Genomic DNA, 13,950 nt, shown 5'->3' on the forward strand with positions numbered 1-13,950 from the left:
GAACAACGAACGTCTCGATGTTTCATAACCGGTTTATTTAAAAGGAAAAATTAATCTTTTTATCGATGATCAATTGAATTGAACCATACCTGAATTACTTGGCTGGAACTCATCTTATTATTGTTTCAATCTAGTTTTCTGATTACTTTGACTATTTAATTCTAAATTAATTTATTTTTGTTTACTCGTACGATTCGAAACAACAAAATCCCTCTTGCTTTATTTTGTTATATTTCAGATAAATAACCCAATCTCTGTGGATACGACTCTACTTACACTATCTACAAGGTTTCATTGAGAGAGTAGAAAATTTTATTTTTGGTGGATTCGACACCCACCAAATTTTGGCGCCGTTGCCGGGGATTGGTGTTGATAATTTGTCTGAATTTTTTTTTTTTAATTTTTGTTTAATTTTTTTATGACCCGTTTGAATCCTGCCAGAGAACTTCAGTTTGATTCTGAAATCGAGAAGACTGCGAGACAACTCCGCAAGGAAACTAAATTAATTAAAGCTTCTTCTTCTTCATCTTTTGGAATTAATTTAGGAGAGGATTTACCAAATACGAGAGTAACAGCAATGGCCGAACGAGAGCTTACTTTGAGGGAGATGGCTATACCTGTCATCAATCAACAACCTCTATGCATTGCCTATCCAAACATCGATGCCAATTTTGAACTCAAATCAGGTTTGATCCATTTATTGCCTACTTTCCGAGGATTATCAGGTGAGGACCCTCATAAACACTTGAAAGAATTTCATGTTGTTTGTTCCACTATGAAACCACAAGGGGTAAGTGAAGAGCAAATTAAACTGCGTGCTTTCCCTTTCTCTTTAACTGATAAGGCTAAGGATTGGCTATATTATTTACCATCAGGTTCTATCAATAGTTGGGATGAGCTTAAAAGACAATTTTTAGAAAAATTCTTTCCTGCTTCTAGGGCCACCTCAATTAGAAAATAAATATGTGGGATTAGGCAATATAGTGGGGAGACACTTTATGAGTATTGGGAGAGGTTTAATCAGCTCTGTGCCAGTTGTCCCCATCATCAAATTTCTGATCAGCTATTAATTCAATATTTTTATGAAGGTTTATTGTTGTCTGACAGGAATTTGATCGATGCAGCAAGTGGTGGAGCTTTGGTTAATAAAACTCTAACAGAAGCAAAGAGATTGATCTCAACAATTGCCGCCAATACTCAACAATTTGGCATTAGACAGGATGCAACGGTGAGAAGGGTTAATGAGGTAAGCAATAATAATCCTCTTAAGCAAAGACTTGATAAACTCACCTCCTTATTAGAAAAATTTGTAGTGAATCACCAACAAGTGAAGGCTTGTGGCATCTGTTCGAATGTGGAGCACTCTACAGATGCATGCCCCACACTTCAGGAGGACACACGTGAGGATGTTAATGTCGTAGGGGGTTATCAAAACCAAAAGAGGTATGATCCGTACTCGAATACCTATAATCTGGGATGGAGAGATCACCCGAATTTTAGTTATGGCCAAAAGAACAATAACTTCCAACAGCCTGGATACCAAAATAGGCCGCCCCCTCCTCAAGCATTTAATCCAACACCTCAACCTCAGCCGAAAGGTATGTCTCTTGAACAAATTGTTACTGCACTTGCTAATAATACATAACAATTTTAACAAGAGACAAGGGCTAGTATTCAGAATCTAGAAAATCAAGTCAGCCAATTAGCTACTGTTGTGGGAAGATTGGAAACTCAGAATTCTGGTAGATTGCCATCTCAGATTATGGTGAATCCAAAGCAAGATGCAAATTTTACTGAGAATATCAATGCAATCACCCTGCGGAGTGGTAAAGAATTGAAGGATCCTGAAAAGAAGATTCCAAAATATGCAAGAGAAAAGGAGATTGAATGCGAAAGTGAGCCAAAAGAAGCCCAAAAATTGTCACCTCCTACAGAGAAGTGCATGCCACCTTCTATGGTCACTCCACCTCCTTTCCCGAGTCGACTTGCAAAGAACAAAAAGGAACAACAAGAACAAGAGATCCTTGAAGTCTTTCGCAAGGTTGAGGTAAATATTCCCCTTTTAGATGCTATTAAATAAGTCCCTAGATATGCTAAATTCCTTAAGGAATTATGCACGTCAAAAAGAAAACTAAAAGGGGACGAAAAAGTGCATGTCAGTGAGAATGTTTCAGCCATTCTTCAAAGAAAATTGCCTCAAAAGTGTAAAGATCCAGGTATGTTCACAATCCCTTGCAAGATTGGTAATGTTAAAGTTCAGAAAGCTATGATAGATCTAGGAGCATCCATTAATGTCATGTCTAGCTCAATTTATCATTCTTTAAATGTAGGACCTTTAAAACCACCGGTGTAATAATCCAATTAGCTGATAGGTCCAATGCATATCCTGAAGGGGTGTTAGAAGATGTTCTTGTTCAAGTTAATGAATTGATTTTTCCTGCTGACTTTTATGTGCTTGACATGGAAGATGATAACTCATCTAAATCAGTCCCAATTTTGCTAGGAAGACCTTTTCTTAAGACATCTAGAACAAAAATCGATGTTTCGGAAGGTACTTTAACTATAGAATTTGATGGTGAAGTAATTAGATTCAATATTTATGAAGCCATGAGATTCCCTAGTGATGTCAATTCAGTTTTTGTTGTTGATGTAATCGATTCCCTAGCTCAACAAATTTTTGAGTTGCAGGATTCTGATAATTTGAAGGTTGTCCTTAATAAAGGACTTAACATAAGAACATTACAGAGAATTCAGCAGAAGCTTGTGGTAGATGACGGATTGAGTGATACGGTTTATGAGCTAGAACCATTCGAAACAACCAGGTATGATGTTTCTTATATTTCATTACCCGTATCTAACTCAAAATTACTTCCATCAATTATGCAGGCACCTGAATTAGAACTTAAGCCTTTGCCAAGCCATCTCAAATATGTATATTTGGGAGATAATGAGACCCTTCCTGTGATAATTTCTAACAAACTCACTCTTCTTGAGGAAGAAAAACTCATTAGAGTCCTTAGAGATTACAAGGAAGCCATCGGATAGACCATTGCAGACATCAAGGGTTTGAGCCCATCACTTTGTATGCATAGAATCTTGCTGGAAGAGAACACTAAACCTTTAAGGGAAGCTCAAAGAAGGTTGAATCCTCCAATGATAGAAGTTGTGAAGAAAGAAATAATAAAGCTCTTGAATGTCGGTATGATCTATCCTATTTCAGATAGTGATTGGGTAAGTCCAATACAGGTAGTACCTAAGAAAACTGGTTTCACTGTTCAAAAGAACGATAATGGTGAGTATGTTCCTATTAGAGTTCAAAATGGATGGAGGGTTTGTATTGACTATAGAAAATTGAATGCTTCTACTAGAAAAGATCATTTCCCTATACCTTTTATTGATCAAATGTTAGAAAGATTAGCTGGTCAATCTCACTATTGTTGTCTTGATGGATATTCAGGTTTTAACCAAATTCCAATTGCTCCCGAGGATCAAGAGAAGACGACATTCACATGTCCCTTTGGTACTTTTGCATATAGACGTATGCCTTTTGGACTTTGCAATGCCCCAGCCACTTTTCAGAGATGTATGGTTAGTATATTTTCAGATTATGTGGAGAATATCATAGAGATATTTATGGATGACTTTATTGTTTACGGTAATTCATTCGAATCTTGTCTAAATAATCTGATTAAAATTTTGAAAAGGTGTATTGAAGCAAACCTTGTGTTAAATTATGAAAAATGTCACTTTATGGTTGATCAAGGTTTGATATTAGGGCATATAGTGTCTTCTAAAGGGATAAAGGTAGATAAGTCAAAAATTGATTTGATTAAATCTTTACCTCACCCAACTTGTGTTCGGGAAGTGCGTTCTTTTCTTGGACATGCAGGTTTTTACAGGAGATTTATCGAGGATTTTTCAAAAATTGCCCAACCGCTTTCAAGACTACTACAAAAGGATGTCCAATTCGAGTTTGATAGAGAGTGCAAGAAAGCTTATGATCAGCTGAAGGAACACCTAATTTCTACACCGATTGTTCAGCCACCCAATTGGGAATTACCTTTTGAGATTATGTGTGATGCTAGCAATTATGCTATAGGGGCTGTTTTAGGCCAAAAAAGTGGAAAAATTTCTTGTGTGATTTATTATGCTTCAAGAACTCTTGATAATGCTCAAAGAAATTATTCTACAACTGAAAAAGAATTGATGGCAGTAGTTTTTGCTTTAGAAAAGTTTCGCTCTTATTTATTGGGCACTAAAGTAATTGTTTATTTTGATCATGCAGCTCTAAAGTATTTGTTTTCTAAGAGGGAATCAAAGCCGAGGCTAATTAGATGGATACTATTGCTGCAAGAATTTGATTTGGAGATTCGAGATAGAAAGGGAGCCAAAAATTCTGTGGCTGATCATCTATGTCGATTGGTGACTGACGAAGACCTTATGCCTCTCCAAGATGCTTTTCCAGATGAGAATCTCTTTCACTTAAATAGTATTACACCTTGGTATGCTGATATTGTAAATTATGTGGTCACTAAGTCATTGCCAAATGATCTCACTAGAGCCCAAAAGGAAAAAATTAAAAGTGATTCTAAGTACTATATATGGGATGATCCGTATTTATGGAAGCAATGTTCTGACCAATTAATTCGCAGGTGTGTACATGATAGTGAAATCCAATCTATCTTGGAGTTTTGCCATTTTTATGCATGTGGGGGTCACTTTGGCCCGAAAAGAACAACACGAAAGGTTCTAGAATGTGGGTTATATTGGCCTACTATATTTCGAGATGCATACATGTTCTGTAAGTCTTGTGCTAATTGTCAAAGGAGTGGGAATTTAGGACATAGGGATCAAATGCCACTGAACCCAATTTTGGTTTGTGAAATTTTTGATATTTGGGGAATTGATTTTATGGGTCCTTTTCCATTATCTTTTGGTAATTCTTATATTCTTTTAGCTGTTGATTATGTTTCTAAATGGATTGAAGCTAAGGCAACAAGAACTGATGATGCTAAAACTGTTGTAGGATTTGTCAAGACTTACATTTTTTCCAGGTATGGGACACCAAGAGCCATTATAAGTGACCGTGGAACCTATTTTTGCAATCGGGTCATGGAGGCATTACTTAAGAAGTACAATGTTAATCACCGAGTCTCCACAGCATACCATCCGCAAATGAGTGGATAAGCCAAAGTTTCAAATAGGGAGATTAAGTCTATACTTGAGAAAACGGTAAATCCAAATAGAAAGGATTGGAGCCTTCGCTTGGATGATGCCTTATGGGCTTATAGAACTGCATACAAGACTCCAATAGGTATGTCTCCTTATCGCTTAATATTTGGTAAATCTTGTCATCTCCCAGTTGAATTGGAACATAGGGCCTATTGGGCAATCAAGCAATGCAATACGGACTTGAATGAGACAGGTAATCATAGGAAGTTACAACTTCAAGAATTAGAGGAAATCAGAAATGATTCCTATGAAAATTATCGGATTTATAAAGAAAAGACTAAGCTTTTCCATGATAAAATGATTTCTGGGAAAACCTTTCATGTTGGACAAAAAGTACTCCTATATCATTCTAAACTTAAATTGTTTTCGGGAAAATTACGATCTCGTTGGATTGGTCCTTTTGTTGTCACTAATGTATTTTCTCATGGTGCAGTTGAAATTCAAAGTACCTCTACCAATAAAAATTTTAAGGTTAATGGACATCGTCTAAAACCTTATTATGAAGGATTTCAGGCCTACAATGTAGAGGAAATATCTTTGGCTCTCCCAAATTGATGAATTGGTTGCGTCTAGCCAAAGACATTAAAAAAAGGCGCTTATTGGGAGGCAACCCAATTGATCTTATTTTTCATTATTTTTAATCATTTTGTGTCTTTAATTAAGGTTTAAATTAAAAAAAAAACCAAAAAAAAAAAAGCCCAAAAGAAAAAATTAAAAAAAAAAGAAAAAGAGCAAATTTCATTTTTGTGTCTTCTCTTTTATTTTTCTAATCTCTTTTCCTCCCTATTCAATTTCTTTTCATCTCTACAGGCCCAAATCAAATGTTGATAGCTTCAATCACTCTTCCACTGCACTAACACTCCTATCAGGGAAGTCCTCTTAACTTTCATTTCATTCTTTCTTTTATATGTGAGCTTTAATTTTTCTACATTGAGGACAATGTAAAGATCAGGTGTGGGGGAGGGAATGCATAATTTTTCAATCTCTTTGGAACCCTTGACTCTCTTGAAAGCTGTCTTAGAATTTGCTTTAAGTTAGTATGCATTATTGGTTCGAGTTTGAATGCATGAAAGAGGCAAGTATGATTAGTGATTTTGCTTCAAATGTTTCGAGTATCTCATTGATTTTAATGATTGAATTGAATGAAAATGTGCAAGGTTTGCTACAAGTTGAACACTAATGTGAGCTTTTGAGCCTATGAGCATTTCATTACACTTTGCTCTAATTATCTTCTTGTTGAGTGTTTATCAAACATGGCTTGTTATTCTAGAATTTGCTCTGTTATGCATTTCCAGACCACATTTTTTTGAATTCATGCATTAAGATGATAAGGGCATTTAGGATTAACCACTTTGAAACTCTTAAAAAGCCATCCATAGCTATATTTTCTAGTAGATAACCAATTTTGAGCCGAATCCCTTTTCTTTGTTTTAACCCATAAATATTTACCTTTTAGCCTTTTTGTTTTATCTTGTTAACCCTTGTATCAAGATATTGTGAGAGTGAATTGCATGAAAAAAAAACAAAAAAAAAATTGAAAAATGAAACAAAAAAAAGCAAAAAAAAAAAAGGGGGGCAAGAGAAGTAAGATATTCGTCCTTATGTGTTGAATAGGAAAAGTGAAGTATCCATAATTGTATAGAAAGAAGTCAAATTATTCTTACACGTTGCAAAAAAAAAAAAAAATCTTTGAAGAAGGGATGAGTTTCACTGAAATGAAAAAAAAAAAGAAAGAGAAAAGTCTGGTTGAAGGAGTTATTTTCGTTATTCTTTAAATATCATGCAAAAGAACTCACTCATACCTTGATCTTTACACCTACATTTCCATTCTTTTTCCTGCCTTCACCTAAGCCCCATTACAACCTTACTTAAGACCCTTTGATTTTTGCATCGTATTCATATTTATTAGTGGTGGAGTTATGATATATGAGCAAACTTATGGTAATGACTTGCTATGTTTTGATCTGAGAGCTCAATGAAACCCTAAACACTTTGAGAGTATAGAGTGAAACCAATGTGAGGATGTAGAATCTTGTTTCATTTGATTTTGATGAGATTGTTGAGATTGATGAGATGCTTATGTTTTTCCAAAAATTCATGCTATAAAGACTTGTGCTCTTGATTGTTGTTTTGGACTTGGGTTTCTAATGCATCTTAACTTTGAGTTATTTGGGGATGTACTGAAAGGAAGGAAAAGGGTGAAGAAGAGACTAATTGATGTTTGCTTGAGGGCAAGCAAAGGAATGGTGTGGGGGAATTTGTTAGTGTGTGAAATTCCATATTTTTCAGCATTTAATTTCTTTGATTTGTGATATTTAATTCGTTAATTATTTGATTAATTGTTTGTTTTAGGAAATTGGGCATTAATTGCATTATTTAGAGAAAAGATGCAAAATAAAAGGAATTTAGAGTTGTCACGTATCAAGACAGAATAACGGCAAAATACATAGGAGATGACTGATTGTGGAAAGGAGAGAATCGCGCTATTTATTGAGAAATTCACAGTTGAAGATTTAATTAACAATTGGAGGCAGTTCAAGTCCTTTGGATGATATTTGGCACAAAAATATCTCTCAATGACTGAAGCAGACTTAGCACTATAAAAAGGACAATTGCTTTCTGTTTTAGGTTTTTTCTAGTTTTTAGCATCCTTTTCTTTCAGAAAGAAAGATAACCGCAACTCTTCGCTGGTTCTTTTTCAATTAGGATAGGATTTTTATTTTAATTTTCTGGGAAGCCATGAACATAAACATGAGTGGCTAACTCTTTTCTTTAGTCGAGTAATCAGGATCATGGTTCTACAACGATTGTGAGATCTTCTTTACCCGTTCTTTTCTTTTAAATATTTAATTTATTCCTGATTTTATTTATTGTTGTCTTGTTCAATTAAATAGGAGACGTCTTATTTATTTTGGATTAAAAACAACTTCGCTAGATTAAATTATTGAATCCGTATTTGTTTGATGGTTTAATCATAAGTGGCTGACTAACATGCTTGGTGAAGTAGAATAATTATTGTATGTTAGTGGAATAGGTTAATCTAATTTAAACAAAAACAGCGTCTGTGTTTTGTTGATTAGAATCGGTGGCTTTTCTAATTCTTAATTATGTTTTTAATTTAAATTCTAAGATCGTATCTAGAACTGATTGAAAAACAAGAGAAGTAATTAAAGAACGTTTCTTAATTACCAACACCTAAGGAAAAGCAGAACAACGAGCCTCTCGATGTTTCATAACCGGTTTATTTAAAAGGAAAAATTAATCTTTTTATCGATGATCAATTGAATTGAACCATACCTGAATTACTTGGCTAGAACTCATCTTATAATTGTTTCAATCTAGTTTTTTGATTACTTTGACTATTTAATTCTGAATTAATTTATTTTTGTTTACTCGTACGATTCGAAACAACAAAATCCCTCTTGCTTTATTTTGTTATATTTCAGATAAATAACTCAATCTCTGTGGATACGACTCTACTTGCACTATCTACAAGTTTTCATTGAGAGAGTAGAAAATTTTATTTTTGGTGGATTCGACACCCACCAAATAACAACATGTAATTTTTAACCAAACAAACTTCCTAAAAATAAAAAGATAATAAAGGAAAAATGAGTGACCAACTATATCTTCGCAGCATTTCTATGACATCTTGGTGATATTAGAAGGAATGCTAAGCGGATGAGGCTTGATATGATTATATCTTTGCCCAAAACTTGAAGAAAATCCAGAAAGAAAATCACTACAATGAATATTTGAATCACCAGGCATTTGTTAGTGCGGCTACAGGCAGTAAACTGGAGCAGTTATCCTATTGGGTTTCTCAAAGATTGGCTTCTGAACCTGGGAGACAGTGAAAGAGATGAAAGTATTAGTAGGAAATGAGTAACTGGAATTTGTGACAAGTAAATTTGACTGATGAAAGCAATTGAACCTTAGGCCACTGAATGAACTTGCCTTGATTGTCCTCAAGCTTGGAGGCTATCAAACATATCTTGTCTGTCCCTGCTGCATTCACCAAAAGCATGTATGTGATTGTTTAAAAATAGGAGCAAATTTGTTTTATAGGAAAAAGGTGTGGCCAGGCCTCTTACCTCCTCCATTGTCTCCTTTCAGAAGGGCATCATCCTTGTGCCACTGCATGTTCATCTACAATACAACATAAGATTAGAGAAACTTGGTTAGGAAAATTTCAGAGTGGTTTTTCATTTCGAATAACTATTTTTACCATTCATGGTCTAGTAGTCTGATCCAATATCAAGATATGTTGCTATGGGACTCAATGTTTATTATACATATTAGAATAATTTATCACGGCTTTTGGGTTTTACAACCCAAAAGACGTCTTGATATTTTAAGGAACTCACGATAATTTTAGTGATGTGGAATACAATTTTAAACCCAATATCTTTATTACGTTTTGTTGATACGAGATTTGTCTAAGGTATTAGAATATCATAGTAAAGCACATGTATTACATTAAGTCTCCAAGAAATCCCTGCTACCATGAAATGTTTCAAAAAATTCAAATAAAACGCCAAGCAAGATTATTTGTTCAAAAAAGAAAAACTGAAAACCTTTAAAATGTCTTGAAACCACATAATTTTCATTCCTGTGAATTCTTTAAGGAAAGGGAGAAGAGAAGCCTGAAAATGTTGAGGGAGATAAGAAAACTTCAATTCTTCAAAATCCAAGGGTATAGAATCTAACCCTATAGTTTTCTTGGCAACCAACAAGCCAAGAACAAAAGATAAAAACTTAAGCCATTTCCCAAGATTGTAAAGAAATCAATATACACAAAAGCATAATTCCCAATCATTTCACAAGAAATAAGCAATTCTTATACAAAATTTCTCTCATCCAAGCGATCATAATTGATTCAAGAAAGTTTATTTACTTGGGTATGTTGGGAAAAGCAGTAAATGCAGATAAAGATATACAGTAGCAGTGGCAAGATTGGTAAAGCACATGACTTACATTAAGTCTCCCGGAAAATCCCTACTACCATACAATGTTTCAAGAAATTCAAATAAAATGCCAAGCAAGATTATTTGTAAATAAAGAAATCTGAAAACTTAAAAATGTCTTGAAACCCCATCATTTTCATTCATGTGAATTCTTTAAGAAAAAGGGAAAAAAATCACAACTGAACAAAAAATTTCAGAAGGGAAGCCTGAAAATGTAGAGGAAGATAATAAAGCTTCAATTCTTCTAAATCCAAGGATTCTTATTATATTTCCCCTATAGTTTTCTCGGCAACCAAACATACCAAGCCAAGAACAAAAAATAAAACTTAAGCCCATTACACAAGATTGTAAAGAAACCAATACACATAAAAGCAATTCCAACTATTCCACAAGAAATGAACATGTGAATCAGTAAACTTTTGTGGTTATTTTCTTTCACAAAATAATTGATCCAAGAAAGTGATATTTACTTGGGTATGTTGGGCGAAGCAGTATGTGCAGATAAAGACATGCAGTAGCATTGTCAAGATTATCATGTTACTCCTCGTAGATTGATGATGCACAGTAACCCTTCTACTATGAGCAATAGTCCCAGCGCCATCTCTACCGTAAAAAACTCTATGCAACAATGGCGTTATAGGTAGTTTTAAAGAATCTTGATGTTGCAGCTGTTTCCTAAGCAGCCTATGCACCCAATTCATTGCCACTCTATTTGTATCTTTTAAATGCAAGATATTATTTACATAGACGTAGGCTAAAAAACGCTGAAGTGAAAACTTTATGATTATAAAAATTGAAGGGTTGAATGGCCTAAAAAGTGGTGAATTAGGCAATCTAAACTAATATTTACTAAATTAAAGAATTAAAACTAATTTATTTAATTTAATGAATGTTGACTATTTTAATGTAATTTATGAGAATGTCAAAAGATATTTCAAATAATTAACACAATAAAAATAACATAACATAAAATATAAGTTTGAAGGATAAGAAAATCAAACACGTGATATACAATGGTTGAGCATAATCTGACCTACATCCACTCTTTCAAGTTATCTCCCTTGACGTATTTCACTAATCCTTGGTTGAAAAAACCTCAATCAAGCTTTTCTTTACAACAAAAATAACTTTTAAGGTGTTATTAACCTTTACAATTGCTAGAATTCAATTTCTCTTACTAAAAATTTTTGAGTCTCTTTAAAAGTGAACCTTACACTTTTATAATGTGAATTTTTGTATGAATTCAAAATATAATCTCTCTCAAAAAGTATATATAAAAATTTAAGCTTAGTACAACTCAATACAAATGAAATCCAAAAGTATATAAGCAAGGGTTTTGAATAGAAAAGAGGATTTGTAAGTCAATAGCTCAAAATTGATTTGTTTTCAAATATATGCAAGTTTTTAGTGGCAAAAGTCCTTTCCAAGTAGATTTGATTGGGTTTATATAGGGAAAAATAAGGAAAGTTACCGTTATGTACAAAATTAGCTGTTTTAATTTTCTAGGAAACACAAAATTTGGTCTATCAGATATAATTTGGTCAACCGAATGTGACATGACATTTTCGTGGTGTCTACGTGACACTAACCGTTAGAAAATTTATAACACAATTCGGTCAACTAGAAGGAATTCAATCAACCAAAATTCTAAAAGCTAAAATACATGGCTTTTGGATAATTCAGAAGTGCTATTGAAGAATTCAGCTGGTCAAATTCAGTCAACTGAATTTTATTAATTTTTACCCTTGAATTTTTTAAAATTTCATTTTCCCTTGAACCTTTGAAAAGTGATAATTTAACCTATTTTTGAAAACTCTTTCAAAACCAACTTTTAGATATGAAAATGTAATTCACAAAACTTTATCACTTTAAATGAGTTAATAAATTTTGATAAAAATTTGGTTTAACCTAATAAGTTTGAAAAATTGCATTTTAACCCAAAATGTGAAAGGTATGATAATAAGTTTTTGAGTGAGTTTTCCCATGCAAATAAATATTATAATCAAAACAAATGTTTCAAGATTACAAACATATCTTCCTAAACTTGAGTTTTTCTTCAAATTTTCAAGAATTTTTCATTTGAGTCTTGCCATTGATTTTCATCTTGATAGTCTTTCAAATGTATTTTATGAATTCTTACAATCTAAACTCACACTCAAATAAAGTCATTAGTTAGTCTAATTTGGGACATATTAATTTGTTATCATCAAAATAAAAGTATAATGACTCTTTGAGTCAACAAAAATACATGAAACATCATACCATCTGAAAATTTAAATTCTTCACAGTATCAAGATTACCTGCATCGAAATGGCTAGTCTTCTAGTCTTGAAACATCTTTGAATGACAACTCTTAGTTGATAAAGTTATAAAAATCTTAAGTCTCGCACTAATATTTTCAACCCAAATCATGACATAAGTATATTAAATTTATTTTCATTAATTACTTAAATTCATTTATAAACTATTATTGGACTATTCTAGTACTTGGTTTATTAAACCAAAACTATAATTAATGTTAGCTTACATATAGAAATTTTCAAGCATGAAGTAGGAAATTATCCATTCATCATTTTGATGAAAGGTCTTATCAGCCATCCATGACGAGAAGCACAATAAAACCCTTATCTTTGTGTGAGGGTAAGGTTCTTTCTCTCTTAAGACTTGTGCCTTAGGATTTATGGGTGCATGTGATTAATAGATGAGACTTGATATGAATTACAAGCTCCTTCTTTGACCTTTGGTTTTCAAAGCTATCAAATACTAAATAAAGTGTTGGAAATACCAAGTTCCTCGACTTAGAATAGTAATCATGCAATAGCACTTAAATTTTAACTCGGTTTGAGAAAACTAGCTTTAATGATCAAACTCGTAACTAATTTTCTGCCATAAAGCTCTAAAGTTTTCTTGTCAAGAAAGATGTGTGCTTAAGTCAGGAAATGTTTTGTTTCTCTAGCATTAGTCAGATAAATACTTTTGAAGACTGAAGATAACGTTAAGCACCCGATTAATCTTCTTAACAATACGAAGAAACCCATATGGGTTCAGCTTCAGATCTTGCTCCACTTAAATGTCTCCATCTCTGTCAAATCATCATCTTAGTATATCCTCTAATAGAAACTCCAAACACTAATGGGCATATTTACATCTCTATAAAAAACTTGTATAAACTAGACAAGCACATTTATGCGAAAGACTATACACGACAACAGGTCATGTTTGGCTGAATCAAGTGTGGCTAAACATGATACAATTTTATCTCTGATAATAATAATAAAATTTAATATATTGATAGATATTTGAATTTTTAAAAATTAACAAATATGAGTTTTGATTTACACTAAACCTTGGGTGGGAATAAGTTTTTTGGCCTATTTTTATTTTAATTAATTTTTTAATTATTTATTATATATTTTTGTTAGATAGAACTGCAAACTTTACCCCAAAACCCCCAACACAGCTTGCAAAACCCGCAATTTGGCTAGTCATATCCTCGGGTTATGCCAAAAATGGGGCGTCTGGACCGTGTCACCGGCTATTCAACCCCCTTATATGTCTATGGAAGACGGTGGAAACGGAATTCTTACACAATTGCTTGGTCTGATTCCGTATTAGACACTGTGGTACCATTAGCAGCAGTTTTTTATCTGATATACTGTTAGGAACTGTATTATTTTTTCTCTGATTGTTTCTCTTTGAAGAATGCTGGGAAGTAGCGGGACCAGCCTTGCAAGTTAGTGTAGATTGATAA

This window comes from Mangifera indica, chromosome 3 (genome assembly GCF_011075055.1).
Source record: "Mangifera indica cultivar Alphonso chromosome 3, CATAS_Mindica_2.1, whole genome shotgun sequence".
Lineage (NCBI taxonomy): Eukaryota > Viridiplantae > Streptophyta > Magnoliopsida > Sapindales > Anacardiaceae > Mangifera > Mangifera indica.